Source organism: Akebia trifoliata, chromosome 4, assembly GCF_017979445.1.
Source record: "Akebia trifoliata isolate Shusen 1 chromosome 4, ASM1797944v1, whole genome shotgun sequence".
In the NCBI taxonomy this organism is placed as follows: domain Eukaryota; kingdom Viridiplantae; phylum Streptophyta; class Magnoliopsida; order Ranunculales; family Lardizabalaceae; genus Akebia; species Akebia trifoliata.
In genome coordinates, this window is record NC_141378.1 from 35,660,838 (window position 1) to 35,676,340 (window position 15,503).

General features: G+C 35.2%; 1 pseudogene across 1 annotated transcript; it reads right to left on the minus strand.

The window, feature by feature from the left end:
• Window positions 1-13,336: 13,336 nt before the first annotated feature.
• On the minus strand, window positions 13,337-15,081 carry LOC147404807 (uncharacterized; annotated as a pseudogene). The gene is made up of 2 exons (XR_015177258.1): window positions 14,767-15,081; window positions 13,337-14,262 (listed from the first exon to the last, which is right to left on the minus strand). The product of XR_015177258.1 is annotated as an uncharacterized LOC147404807 (transcript).
• Between the last annotated feature and the right edge of the window lie 422 nt (window positions 15,082-15,503).

Below are 15,503 nucleotides of genomic sequence, written 5' to 3' on the forward strand. Positions count from 1 at the left end.
AGCCAAGAAAAAAAAGAAAAAGCTCGCTAGATCGAAAACGTGAAAAGGCGATCTAGGCAAAAGCTAGAGCAAGCTTGATAGATTAAAAACCTTAAAAGGCGATCTAGGCAAAAGTTAGAGCAACAAAGACAAAAAGAAGAAAATCCCAAGCTGAGAGTGGTCCGAACTGAAACATCAGAAATCTGAATAATCAAGTTCAATACTTAGCTTAAACCAGGCATAGATTCAGAAGCCACAAGTATCTTGTCTACGATTGATCTGAAAATTCTTACTTTCCCAAGTGAACCAATGGAGAAAAGGGTGAATTCTATGATGAGTCTCAAAAGGAAATATTTTGTTCTCTTGAGCCTAACTCAAAATCTTCGATAAAATTAATCAAAATTAAAAGTTAGATCTTTATTACGCTTGTGATAATCAAATATTTCAAACCTTCATACAAGGGGCATTTTCTTTTTCTTCTAAATATGTAATTTCCCCTCTTATACCAGGGGCATTTTTTAATGATGCGTTCAATTATCTTCAATGCCAAGTTTATTGTCAAACTATGGACATTTTTATTTTTGAGCAATGTTAAATCCTAAAAGATAATGGGAACCCCAAACTTAAGGTTACCCTCTTGATAACAGTTTTTCGATAAACCCTTGAGGTTTAGAAGAAATAAAAACTCAGGTTTTAAATTCATAAAACTTTTGGATAAAACCCTGATCTATCCATTCCTAGATTTGATCACTCTTTTCCAAATTTATTTTCAATCGTTTCTTTCCCAGATTTATTCATTCATTCTTAGTTTTACTCAGCCAGTTACCGCCGAGGATTTTCTCGGAACTATGCTCAGATGCCGCCGAGGGTTTTCTCGGAATTATGCTCAGTTACCGCCGAGGGTTTTCTCGAAATTATGCTCAGATGCCACCGAAGGTTTTCTCAGAATTATGCTCAGTTACCATCGAGGGTTTTCTTGGAATTATGCTCAGATTCCGTCGAGGGTTTCTCCGAACTATGCTCAGATGCCGCCGAGGGTTTTCTCGAAATTATGCTCAGATGCCGCCGAGGGTTTTCTCGGAATTATGCTTAGTTACCGCCGAGGGTTTTCTTGAAATTATGCTCAGATGCCGCCGAGGGTTTCCTCAGAATTATGCTCAGTTACCGCCGAGGGTTTTCTCGGAATTATGCTCAGATGCCGTCGATGGTTTTCTAGGAATTATGCTCAGTTACCGCCGAGGGTTTTCTCGTAACTATGTTAAGTTACCACCGAGGGTTTTCTTGGAATTATGCTCAGATGCCGTCGAGGGTTTTCTTGAAATTATGCTCAGATGCCGCCGAGGGTTTTCTCGGAACTATGCTCAGTTATCGTCGAGGGTTTTCTCGAAATTATGCCCAGTTACCACTTATGCTCAGTTACCGCCGAGGGTTTTCTCGAAACTATGCTCAGATGCTGCCGAGGGTTTTCTCGGAATTATGCTCAGATGCCGCCGGGGTTTTCTTGGAATTATGCTCAGTTGCCGCAGAGGGTTTTCTTGGAATTATGCTCAGATGCCGCCGAAGGTTTTCTCGGAATTATGCTCAGTTTATGCTCAGATTATGCTCAAATTATGCTCAGATTTTACTCAGTTCCAACTTAAACTCTTTGAAAGTAAAAAATAAAAAATAAAAAATTAGTTCATTACTCTTTCACCTTGGGCAGGTAGAGTAGAACTCCCAAAAAATTAGTTCATTACTCTTTCACTCCGAGTAGGTAGAGTAGAACTTCCAAAAAAAATTAATTCATTACTCTTTCACCTTAGGCAGGTAGAGTAAGACTCCCAAAAAATTAGTTCATTACTCTTTCACCTTGGGCAGGTAGAGTAGAACTCCCAAAAGATTAGTTCATTACTCTTTCACTCCAAGTAGGTAGAGTAGAACTTCCCAAAAAATTAGTTCATTACTCTTTCACTCCGAGTAGGTAGAGTAGAACTTCCCAAAAAATTAATTCATTACTCTTTCACTCAGAGTAAGTAGAGTAGAACTTCCCAAAAGATTAGTTCATTACTCTTTCACTTCGAGTAGGTAGAGTAGAACTTCCCAAAAAAAAATAAAAATTAGTTCATTACTCTTTCACTCCGAGTAGGTAGAGTAGAACTTCCCAAAAAAATAAAAAAAAATTAGTTCATTACTCAGATTTGTCTCAAATCTCATTCAAATTTTCTCGAGTTTTATTTTACTCAGTTTCATACAGTGCACACACTTGCCCATTTGTTTCATTAGTCAAGGAGAATTTTCTAAAATTCAAGAATCTGACACTGTCAGTGTGAGCTCTCGCTCAAGGACCTGACAACTTTTTAGTTCAGGGAGAGCATTACCCTCAAGGATCCGAACGCCTCGACGAATTACTAAATCAGACTGCAAAATGAACTGTCACTAGCTTTGGCATTCGGATATCGCACTATCTACCAAAATAGATTTACTATTTACTTTGCTTCAATCCTCTGCCAAAGAGAGGCATCTGTAGACACCCTATTTTTGCACTCACCTGATTAATCAATTCGTCAACCCGATTGCAACGATTTCCAATGATGGATGTTTATTCCAATACTTTATTTTGTTACTAGACATGTTTCAGAAATCCGAACGAAGTATCCTGAACTGACAAAACTGTAGAAATCACACTACGCTAGGAAAATATAACCCAAAAGCTTAGAAATCATCATCTTGCATACAAAAAGAAGCTTTACGATAAAAATCACTAAAAAATGACTAAATTATCAAAATACCCCTAACATCAAAACAACCTTAGAGCCTACGTTATGCTTAGGAAAACTCTTTCAAACACATAAAACAACAAATCGCAATCAAATAAATCATTTCACCAATTTTCACAAAATTTGACAAAATTACGAAAATGCACCTCATAAAGTTCACGACCATTTCACACAAAAAATTTCATAAATGACACAAACCAATATTTCCATCGAATTCCTTATGAAAAATCGATTCTAAAACATCTTGGAACATAAAAAACTGACTTAAAACGCGAAAAGTCCTTTCCGAGGGTAAAACGATAATTTCACAATTTTTATAATTAAAAATTTTAAAATTAATAAATAAAATATTAAATAATTAAAGTGAAACATTAATAAAATTAATTTAAAATTTTAAACTAAAAAAATCGATCAATCAGGCTCTCAAGCAAAATTGTTGAGGGTTGCCAAGATATTTCTTCAATGACCCTTCTATTTGGGGGTCCAAAGAATTAAAGATATAATGGAGGGGGGTTCTCTAAAAAATTAAAGTCAATCAAGCAAGACTAAAGTCAAAATTAAACTCAATTAAGTAAAACTGAAGTCAAAATATTAAAGTCAATCAAGTAAGACTACAGTCAAAATCTTAAAGTCAATCAAATAAGACCAAAAGTCAAAATCCTAATAGAGTTCTAATTAAATAATAACTCTATTTAATAGAATTCTAACTAAAATATAACTCTACCTAAAATAATTCTAATTAAAATACAACTCTACATAAAACAATTCTAACTAAAATATAACTCTACTTAAAAGAATTCTAATTAAACACTAATTCTATCTAAATCAACCCTTAAAAAATCTATAAATAGGGGTCCTCACACCCTATTTTTGTATCAAATCATAAACCCTAGGAAAAGTAGGTCAAGAAGCCTCCCCAACCTTCCCAAAACCCTAATTTTGAAGTCCTAACTCGTTACCTGACATACATACCTTAACTTTAGCTCAAAAAACACCCAAAAATCCTTCCAAAACACCTTCAAATCCATAAGAAAAATCAGAAAAATCACAGATCTAAGAAGAAGATACCTCAACTTGAAGATCAGAAATCAAATCCGGTGACGGGCGAATAGCAAGGAAATACATACGCAGATACTCTTCGCTGGTGCTGAGGGAATCGTTGTAATCGGCAAGGTAACCTTTTTTTTTAATTATAATTATTTGTTATTTTTGGTCTATTTTGCAATGTAACCGACTTTGGGGAAGTAGAGACCGGCACTTGCCGGGCGGGGTTGGTGCCTAACACCTTCCAACCCCGTAACGTGATCCCAGGACCCGTAGTTTCTTTCATAGATTAGTTGTCTTTGTTTTTAGAGTCAATGATCGATTCCTAAACTGTAATAACTAGGTGGCGACTCCCAAACCTAAAAGGTCAAAAGCGGATCCGCGCATCCCGCCGATCGAGGGTGCTTTCAGAATGAACAACTGTCATGGAAAAAGCAATACTTAGTCAAATTTTAGATTGTTTTTAAGCACAAAATGCAGCATCTGTTAAGGCACAAGTTGATGGCCTGAATGATCAAAAGAAGAAAGATAAAATTAATGACCTAGGATGTGTTTGCTTCGATGGAGACTAAGAAACAGATCAAGTACTCATCAACCCTGTCTTAGTTCATCTAGTAACTTAGGTTGAAACTACGTTTAAGAATATCAAGGACTTGAATGATCTCGTCCTTGGATTATGAGCAATTATGTTGTTTTTTACTGTCTGTCTGACTGAGAAATTCACTATCTTAGATATGGATAAGTTTGATGGGATTGGTTGTCTTAGGAATCACGTAAAAGTATACATAGGCATCATACAAACTCAAGGATTAAGTGATGAACAGATGGCTCAACTGTTTCAAAGAACTGTCAAAGGATTTTCTTTGCATTGGCCCAGGTTTCTAGCCTCGTCTCGTGTTAGAACATAGCGTGAATTGATAAAAGAGTTTATTGGTCGATACGCATTCAACACAAATATTGAACTCATAAGATATGATTTGGAAATGACTAAGTAGAAGTCCAGGGACACCTTTACTGAATTCATCGCCCAATAGAGCTAAATTTGTTCAGTTGTGGGACCGACTTCAAGGAAAAAAATAGGTCAAGATCATCCTTATGCTAAGTATCTGATCCTTAGTATTTCCCAACTTTTCAATCTCTCTTTGAAATTAAAAGTCACGTAAAATATGGCCTCTCTTTAAGAATTTTTAGTAATTAACAAAATCTAAGCCCTAAAGTTTTAGACCCAATGCCAATGTTGTACAATTGGCCAACACTTCGATAACATTCGCTCCCCAAGCTACTCAATCTTCACAACCTAGGTTGTAGAGGTAATTTGTTAACCTTGGGATGTGTCTCAATACTACATATAAAAAAATATTGAAAAAAGGGTCTTCTCACACCTTTAGATCCTAAGCTTTCGCTTAATACCCTTTTTCAATACCATAGGAACGACCTATTCTGTGAGTTCCATCTAATGCCTGGTCACCACATTGATAGGTGCATAGCTTTGTGTCATGTTATTTAGAATTTAATTGATTAGAAAAAAGTAACTATGACCGCCTTTATGACACTTAATGTTACCACCAATCCTTTGGCTACCTATAAAAATCAACCTTCACCTATTTTGAACCAAATTTCCCCACTAGAATTATTATCAATTGTTCTATTTTCATTCATTTACCTGATCGATTCTAATTGTCTATTTTTATTTCATTGAGATGACTCCAAGGTAAAAATAGTGTTGGATGACAAAATACTTGTTGAAGTATTGAGTTATACAGTGTCTGATGGACTCAAATTAGAATATGAAGGGTAATCCATCATGGAGACATCTGAGGAGGCACAAATCTCAATATCACAGTCCATTCATCCAAGTATTTTTCCCAGTTTTTAATTTAATCCCCTTTAATTCATTTTTAGATGTCTTTTAGTTATGTTGGTGAAAGCGCTCTCGATTCGCAGGGTGTGCGGATTAGTTTTTAATTTTTGAGGTTTTGAAGTCGCCACCTAGTTATTATGGTCTAGGAACCAAATATTGACTCTAACAGATAAAACACTAATCTACAAAAAGAACAGGTCTGGGGATCACGTTACGGGGTTGGAAAGTGTTAGGCACCAACCTTGCCCGACAAACGCCGGTCTCTACTTTTTTCAAATAATACTACATTGTAAAATAAATATAAAAATAATAATAAAAAATAATAAAAATAATTAACTAGTGGATAACGACGGTTTCCTCAGTACTGGCAGAGAGTGTCCTTGTTTGAATTTCCTTGTTATTCCTCCATCACTGGATCTATTTCTAATATCCAAATTGAAGTATCTTTCTTCTAGATCTGAGTGTTTCCTAATATTTTTAGGGATTTCTAGGTGTTTTTGAAGGGTTTATGAAGGTTTTTGGAGTAAAAATTGGGCTTTGGATGATAGATAGGGAGTTAGGACTTCAAAATTAGGGTCTGGAGGAGGTTAGGGAGATATTTTGACTTACTTTTTCTAGGGTTTATTTTGACTTACAAAATTAGGTTGTGGAGACTCTCTATTTATAGATTTTTTTTTTTGGGTAGAGTTAGTGTTTGATTAGGTTTCTTTTAGGGTTTTAATTAGGATTTTGACTTTAGTCTTATGAGATTGACTTGGTCTTTTTAGATTAGGATTTTGACTTAAGTCTTATGAGATTGACTTGGTTTCTTTAGATTAGGGTTTTGACTTAAGTCTTATGAGATTGACTTGGTTTAGATTTTTAAATTAATTTTATTAAGATTTTACTTTACGTTAATTATTATTTTATTTATTAATTTCGAAACTAAATATTTTAAAAATTGAAAAATTACCATTTTGCTTTCGAAGAGAACTTTTACGTTTCAAGTCAATTTTCAATGTTCTGGGATGTTTTGGAATTGATTTTTCGTAAGGAATTCAATGAGATTATTGGTTTGTGTTATTTATGAAATTTTTTTGCTTGAAATGATTGTCAACCCTTATGAGGGGCATTTTCATAATTTTGTCAAATTTGACGAAATGGTTTATTTGATTTCATTTTGTTGTTTTATGTATTCGAATGGGTTTTCCTAAGCGTAAGGGGGCTCTAAGGATGTTTTTATGTTAAGGGTATTTTAGTAATTTGATCATTTTTTAGTGATTTTTATCGTAAAGCTTATTTTTATCTGTAAGATGATGATTTCTATATTTTTGGGGTTATATTTTCCTAGCTTAGCATGGTTTCTATAATTTTTTTAGTTTGAATACCTCATCCGAATTTCTGAAACATATCTAATAACAAAATAGAGCATTGGAATAATCATCCATCATTGGGAACCGTCGTGATCAAGTCGACGAGTTGATTAATCAGGTGAATACAAAAATGGGGTGTCTACAAACGCCCCTCTTTGGCAGAGGGTTGAAGCAAACTAGATAGTAAATCTATTTCGGTAGATAGTGTGATATCCGAATGCCAAAGTTAGTGACAGTTCATTTTGTAGCCTAATTTAGCAATTTGTCAAGATGTTCGGATCCTTGAGGGTAAAACTCTCCTCGAACTAAAAACTTGTCAGGTCCTTGAGTGTGAGCTCTTACTGACAGTGTCAGATCCTTGAATTAAAAAAAATTTCCTTGACTAAAAATGTGTAAGTGTGTATACTTGAAATCTGAGATAAATCTTCAAGATGGTCTGAGTTAGCTCTGAGCATAAATTAAGTAAAATCTGAGCATAAAATTGAGCATAATCTGGGCATAAACTAAACATAATTCCGAGAAAATCCTCGGCGATATCTGAGCATAATTCCGAGAAAACCTTAGGCGGCATCTGAACATATGGTATCTGAGCATAATTTCGAGAAAACCCTTGGCGACATCTGAGCATAATTCTGAGAAAACCCTCGACGGTATCTGAGCATATTTCGAGAAAACCCTCGACGGTATCTAAGCATAATTCTGAGAGAACCCTCGACAGTATCTGAGCATAATTCTAAAAAAACCTTCGGTGGCATCTGAGCATAATTCCGAGAAAACCCTCGACGGCATGTAAGCATAATTTTGAGAAAACCCTCGGCGGCATCTGAGCATAATTCCGAGAAAACTCTCGACGGTATCTAAGCATAATTCTGAGAGAACCCTCAGCGATATCTGAGCATAATTCTGAGAAAACCTTCAGAGGCATCTGAGCATAATTATAAGAAAACCCTCGATGACATATGGTTGAGTAAAACTGGAAAAGGATGAATGAATCTGGAAAATAATGAATGCCCTATCTCCTATTTTAGGTGCAAGGGTAATGAGTTAATCTCTGGGCAAAATCAAATATGAGATCAGAAACGCTTCTGTTTGAATTTCAAAGTCTTTCAAAATTTTATGAATTTTAACTTCTTTTGAACCTCAAGGGTTTTCAAAAAAAAATTACTATCAAGAGGGTAACCTTAAATTTGGGGTTCCCATTATCCTTTAGGATTAACATTGAACAAGTTTGAGAACAAAATGCGCCTAGTTTGACAGGAAACATTGTATTGAACACATCTCGTAAAAAAAAATGTCTCTAGTATAAGGGGGAAACTACATATCAAAGAAGAAAGAAAGTGTCCCTTGTATGAAACTTTGAAATATTTGATTACCACAAGTGCAATAAAGATTCAACTTTTAATTTTGACTTTTTGTATTGAAGATTTTGAGTCAAGCTCAAGAAAACAAAATATTTCCTTCCGAGATTCATTGTAGAATCCACTATTTTCCCTCTTAGTTCACTTGGAGAAGTAGAAAAATTTTAGATCAATCATAGGTGATGCTCGTCACTTCTGAGTCTTTGCTTGGTTTAAGTTGGGTACTGGTTATTCAGACTTCTAATGTTTTGGCTCGAACTGCCTTTTAGCTTTTCAACTCTATGGAGATTTTCTTCTATTTTTCTTTATTGCTTTAACTTTTGCCTAGATTGCCTTCTCAGGTATTCAAACTAATGAACTTGTTCTAGCTTTTGTCAAGATCGCATTTTCAGATTTTCAATCTAGCAAGATTTTTACTTTTTTCTTTACTCTAATTATTGTCAAAACCGTCCTTGCGGATTTTCAACCTTGCGAACTTGCCTTAATTTTTACCTAAGTTACCATTTCGGGTTTTCAACTTAGCAGGCTCTTTTTTCTTTACTCTTATTGTTCTCAAGACCGTCCTTTCAGATTTTCAACCTTGCGAGCTTGCCTTAATTTTTGCCTAAGTCGTCCTTTTCTGATTTTCAACCCAGCAAATCCCATTTCTTTGCTATAATTGTTGTCAAGACCGTTCTTTCGGATTTTCAACCTTGCGAACTTGCCTTAATTTTTGCCTCAGTCACCTTTTCGGGTTTTCAACCTAGCAGGCCCCATTTCTTTTTCTTCCCTTTTGAACTTCTAGAGTTATTGCCTGATCATGATTTGCTACCTTCCTTGACTTCTTCACATGGTACTTTGGAGGACTTTCATGGGTAAGCTTAGGATTGGGCATAAAAAAAAAGAAATTTTGAGGCTCAAATACCCGAATGCCCCTTATGTGGTATTTTCTCTTTTTCTTTGAATTTTCTTCCCCATTTGATAATATCTTTTTTTTTAAATTTTTTTTCGTGTCGGGAAATCCATTTTTTTATTTTGATGTGGTCGGGCTTGAAGTAACTTCTTAGGTTACCTACGTACCCCAAAATTTTGGGATCAGACCCGAACGTAGTTTGAATTTTCCCTCCCCTGGGTTAAGTGATCAGGCTGAAAAAGAAAAGATGTTTTTTTTATTTAAAAAAAAGATTACAAAGGGCTGAGAAAGGAGATATTGAACTGGGTAACAGGAAAATTGATTCGGCCAAAGATGACCTCCTTAAATGAAGTACCGCTTGATCTGGTCAAGGTTAGTTAGTTCTAGTAATTCAATTCTATCATGATCTTGAAGTCTGACAACTTTTTCAAGAATATTTCCTTAATGAATGAATCTCTCCAATTAGGTTCAAACTTTGTCCTATAGTCAAGGAGGGGTGCTCCATTTTCTTTGAAGTCTGATGGTTAAATCCTTAACTTGTAAGTGGTGAACTTTGACTTTCTTGTAAGTGACTCTTCTCTGATAAATTTACACATGGTACAGAACTTCTAGGTTGTTTTCTTCAATCTGGTTTAACTCTTCATACACAATGAGGAGCCTAGTCTATTTTTAGCAATTGACTTTCCATCAAGACCTTGAGATACGTGATTTCCATTTCAACTGGTAAGACTACTTCCATGCCATACATTAAGAATTAGGGAGTAGCTCCAGTAGAGGATCGAATTGAAGTTCGATATGCCATAGTGCAAATGGTAATTTTTTTGACCAATCTCGATATGATTGACACGTTTTCCTGATGATTATCTTCAAATTCTTATTGGCCGCTTCAACAGCTCCATTGGTCTGAGGACGGTAAGGAGATGATTTATGATGCGCGATTCTGAACTTTGAACATAGAGTAATGACTTAGGCCTTGAAGTACGACCCATTATTAGAGATTAGTTCAAAAGCTACCCCCATATCGACTGATAATATGTGATTTGCAACTCAAGATGCAGTGAGGATAACACTGATACATTTTATAACATCTCTATCGATATTTTCATTTCATCGGGCGAGTATCTATTCCATGTTGATCAACACCCAAGCTTGCACCTAACATATCCTCATCAGACCATGCGAACAAGTCTTTTGAAATTTTTGAGTAAATTCATTATCCCCTCATGTTCTTCTACGGATAGGAGGATTTCTATTTGAATTTCTTTAGGAATTATTTTATGTTCTGAGGTCAATGACTTTTGTTTTCTCAATTAAAAGTTGAGCCCAACCCTTATCTTCTTGTTCAGGAAATAAATCTATCCTTGAAGTCAGATTATTAGTTAATCTGTTAATGCGCTCGAGGTATTCAAGAATTTCCTTTATCCAATTAAATTTAGATGAGGCGACAAAAACCTCTACAGACTCGACAAATTAACTCGACTCAACAGGAAAAGAGTAAGCTCGATCTAAAGAAGACATGACCTTGTTGAAAAAAAAAAACCTCGAGCTAATCCAAACGACTCATGAAAACTCAAGACAACTACCCACAATGGGCTTTATTAGGAATGAGGACTGAGATATTTCTTACAACCGGTAGGATTAAAACACTATGATCTTTAGGGAATAACTGGGCGATGCTAATCAATTCTAAAGTCATTTTTAACTGTTGACTTGATATTGACGTTTGGACTTACAACCTTAGCTAGACGATGGACGATTGAGCTTAGGTACAATGATAATCCTTAAACCTCATTGAAAGTGAATTTAATCAATTTTGGTGTTACCCCCTTGATAACATTTTAAATGAACCCTGAAATTTAATTGAATTCTGTATACCAATCAATTAAACAATTCATCCATTCAATGATTATTCAGAAGGAAAATAATTTTATTGCACTCTTGAAAATTATTGAAAAATAATATTTTTACTACAAAAATTTTCACAAATCTAATTATTTTTTACAATCATTTTCTTTTTAGAAAAACATATTTTAGTAATTTTCCAAGGTCAATGCAAAAAATAGATTTTTTTGTAAAAATATATTTTAAAAAATTTTCATGCAGAAATAGATATTTTGTAAATCATTTTTCCTTCATTTTCTTTTCTTTTGGAAAATATTTTTTCTAAAAAATATTCTTTTTCCGAAAAATATTTTTCTTCTTTTAAAATGGATCAAAATCCGAATTAGCAAAGAATTTGAATTCTATTTTGATTTAAATGGTCCGGCCCATCATGATCGTTGGATTGAGATGGATTGGGTCATTATGAATCATTGCCAAGTTTTTTTTTGGATTCTTTATTGGGTGGTGCACCCAGTAGTATAATAATTTCAAATCAGGTTAAACAAAAAAAATTTAATCCTTGAGAACAAAATTCGTATATTTCTGATCTCATCATTTGTAAGGTCTATTTCCAACAAACAACCTGGGAACACCCACGATAAATTCGAGTCGTGACCTATAGGGAGGTTTCTAGACTCTAGATTTACTACGTGGAATACAATTTATCTGGTCACCTTTGCCCAAGTGCACCTATATACCTCTCGATACGTGATGACTTGGTTTGATATATAGTATAGGTGATAATTTAAGACTCCAACTCAAATCTCTGAAGTCAAAAAGTAGTCAGTTTAATCCCCAGTTGAGAAGTGGCGTACGATTCTGAGCAAGGGCCCACTTAAATATCTCTTATCTAGAATAGACGTTGTTTATCCCCCTCGTACAGTAGGGTACAGTGAGGTAAGATCTCGCTTAGGCTCTGATTTTGACCAAGAAGTACAATTGGTGAATTTTGATGTACCGTATAGGTATGAGTCTAGGATTTGCGATCGGGACATGTAACTTTGTGGCTTACAATAAGACAAAGGCTCAGGTCGCTCCAGCCTGGGTGCATCGATATACCTTTTAGTATCACCTGATCAAACAGTACTGAGGCCCTAATTTTATATACCATAGAGGTACGTGACTGGAGTTGTGATTTTCATGCATGATGTCGCATCTCACAAGGAGACTGGGCCACGCATTAGTGCCACTTTGGCTAGAAAGGACATGCAAACGTGCAATGCAATAATATAAACGTGCTTGTGGTGCGTGCAAAACAGGGTGAGGTATGCTCGGGGCATTTTTCAGATAAATGGGCTCATGGGCCACATAAATCAACCAGAATTTCAACATGCAATATCAATCAAGATCATAAAAGATATCCAACAATGCATAATCAAGATCAAGATAAGAAGATATTATCAAACATGCTATCACTTATCATAACATGCCTCAAAGCACTTATAAGGATCAACTATAAAAAATTCAACTACATGATCGAATCAAACGAGGCATCAAAATGGGCCATCTGACCTGAGTTAGCACATGATATGTCAAAGCATGGGTTTTTTGAGTTAACTGAGTTGATTTGACAATTTTTTTATTGGGCAGACTCATTTGTCGAAATTTTTATCTAAGATTCCCTTATTTTATGAAGTTTGTCACCCAACAAACCTAGGATAAAAATGAAACTTTCACGACTAATACAATAGAATTTCAAATTTTACTAAGGGTCAACTCGCCAATGTGATCACCTCATCGATAATTCAATTCTAAAACTTTTTTAGATTCGATGGAAAAAGTTTGGATTGCAAATTTTTTTTTTTTTAACTTAAATCCAAGGTTTTGAAAATGGATGATTATGAAATCTCAAATTTAAAATCAAAATTCAAAATGAAAATTAATTTTAAAATTTTTCTTGAAAGTTGTATTTAAAAAATTCTTAAAAATTTGTCTGCCACAAACATGTGACATTGGACCATGCTCTTAGATGCCACATGGTGAGGTTCAAGACCTTGAACAAGATTTGAAATCTCACTAGATTAGTGAGGATAGCCTTACCATTTCAACAAATTTTAAAACTGGAAATTTTAGTCACTTTAAACAAAAATGGACCCACATCTTATATGTCAACAAAATCAATTTGACCCTTTAAAAGATATACATCCCCAAATCCAAGTTTGTTATATAGAAAACTTATAAAGGAAGTTTGTTATTACAATGCGGGTCCCCACCATGATTTGCTTGTTGTGTAACAAACTCAATAAAGTTAGATTTTTATGATAAAAATTACAATAAAGAATCTGCAAGCATATAAAGGATTTTTTTTTTCATTTGTGGAATGGTTGCTGCCAGTACAACATCCACTCAACTCTTTTGGTCAAACTGATAATTGATTTGAATGGTAATTAACCAAAAGTTGGGCTAATCATTTGAAACCCAAAGTGTCTGCCACAAGTCAATAAAGGAGACCTGAAGTTCTATAATTCCCCAACTGCTTGGAATACCAGATGAATACCCATCCAACCATCATAGTTTAGTTAATATAACCAGAATGCCTCAGTCAAGGTAAGAAATTGCAAGAAAAATACCTAAAAAGTGGACAGGAGGGCATGGAATCCGAGATGAGTAAGCTTCTTCATTCAGGCCTGGTAACCCAAATTTTGCCCATCCAATAATTATGAGAAATTTTATTTTGGGGACTTTTGTACGTGCTACACCAGTACCCTTTCTTGTAGACCAGGAAAGCCACCGTGAGAATCGCCCCTTGAGAGAAACCAAGGAGACCATTGAAGGGAAGCCAGACATTCATCGAATTTCCTATACTCTGTAAATTCTTCATTGAATTGGAACCGTTCATAGTAAGGAGGAAGATCCCTTCGACGCCGGATTTCCTTTTAGCCATAAAAGGGGCATCAATGAACACGAGATCTAACTTTTCAAGAATCGATTATGGCCACTTTCCAACCTGTTTTTTTTTTTTTTTTGGTGGATTTCACCACTAGTTCTGAATCCATGGAGAAAGAAATCTGGGTTTCTTCTCATCTTCCCTTTGGTTTCCCATTTTTCCCTTAAACCCATGAATAGATCAGCAACCAAACTCTAACCTCTAGAAAATCCTCAGGAGCGTGTCAAGTTGTTCAGCCACGACCAAGCAAGCCTAAACCCAACAAAGATATCATCGATGAGACCATCATTCCTCACATATAATCAATCTAAAATAATTTTTTTCTTTAATCAATGTGAAAAACCCAGTAATCAAAACTCGTACACAATAGAGAAACAACAAAGAAATTTCTTAAATGGAATCACCACTTACCGTCCGAGAAAAAGAAAAATCTTAAAATTTTTGAAAGTATTCAATCGTCAACAGCAAGCAAAGATTATTGAAACCAAGTCAAGAAAGTCAATTTCGTGTGGAATTAGATCAACGAGAATTATCTGGATTGAAAGAAAGAAGAAGAGAGATTTTTTTTTTTTTTTTCTTTCTTTGATACTGATCAACGTAGAAAAAAAATTCTATAAAAGAGGAAAGAAAAAGAATGAAAAGAAAAATATATATTTTTAAAATATTTTTTCCACATAAGCCCATGTTTGTAATCCCTCTTCCTGTTCAAAAAACCAGTCAGGGGACTTTGAACAGTCAAGGGTTCACAACGATCACCATGAGGTTCTCAAGCTCCACTGTAGATAATTCACTAGCCCTCTTGTTCATGTTGACTTCAGCCTTCTTGCAGATGATATTAGCGAATCTCCTCCCAATACCCTTAATAGAGGTCAGAGCGAACACGATCTATTGTTTCTCATCAACGTTAATGTTTAACACACACAAAATGTGTTGAAAATCTTCGTTTGCGACCAAAAACATCGTGTTGTAGAGATTTGTTGATGGGTAGAATAAAGCTTGGAAATTATCAGAGAGAGAGAGAGAGAAATAGAAAGGAGAGAGAGACGTCTCTCTCCTCTTGCTGTTTCCATTAAAAAAGAAGATAATAAAAGAAAAGAAATAAAAAATCTTAACAGCACACCACCTTTTTAAAAAGAAGTTGTTATTGCCAACAACACACCTAAACACTAAGGTGGTGTTTGTTACCGCTTCAAAACGCGGAGTTTACTGCGTTTGCGGTGAAAAACTGCGGTTCGCACTGTAATTACCGTTTGGTAAAAACGGCGTTACGAGATTGCGGTTCGAAATTGCGTTTGGAAACGCAAATTTGAGAAGCGGTATATAGGAGCTTTTTTATTCGCGTTTGCGGGCGACTGATTTACCGAATAAACGGTTCGTGTGTAAATACATTTTTACCCCTGCCCCTTCTCTCTATTCACTTCGACATAACCTTCAATCGATCGAACCTGTCGATCTTAGCTCTCTCTCTCGCACCTCTCTCTCTCAATCTCACA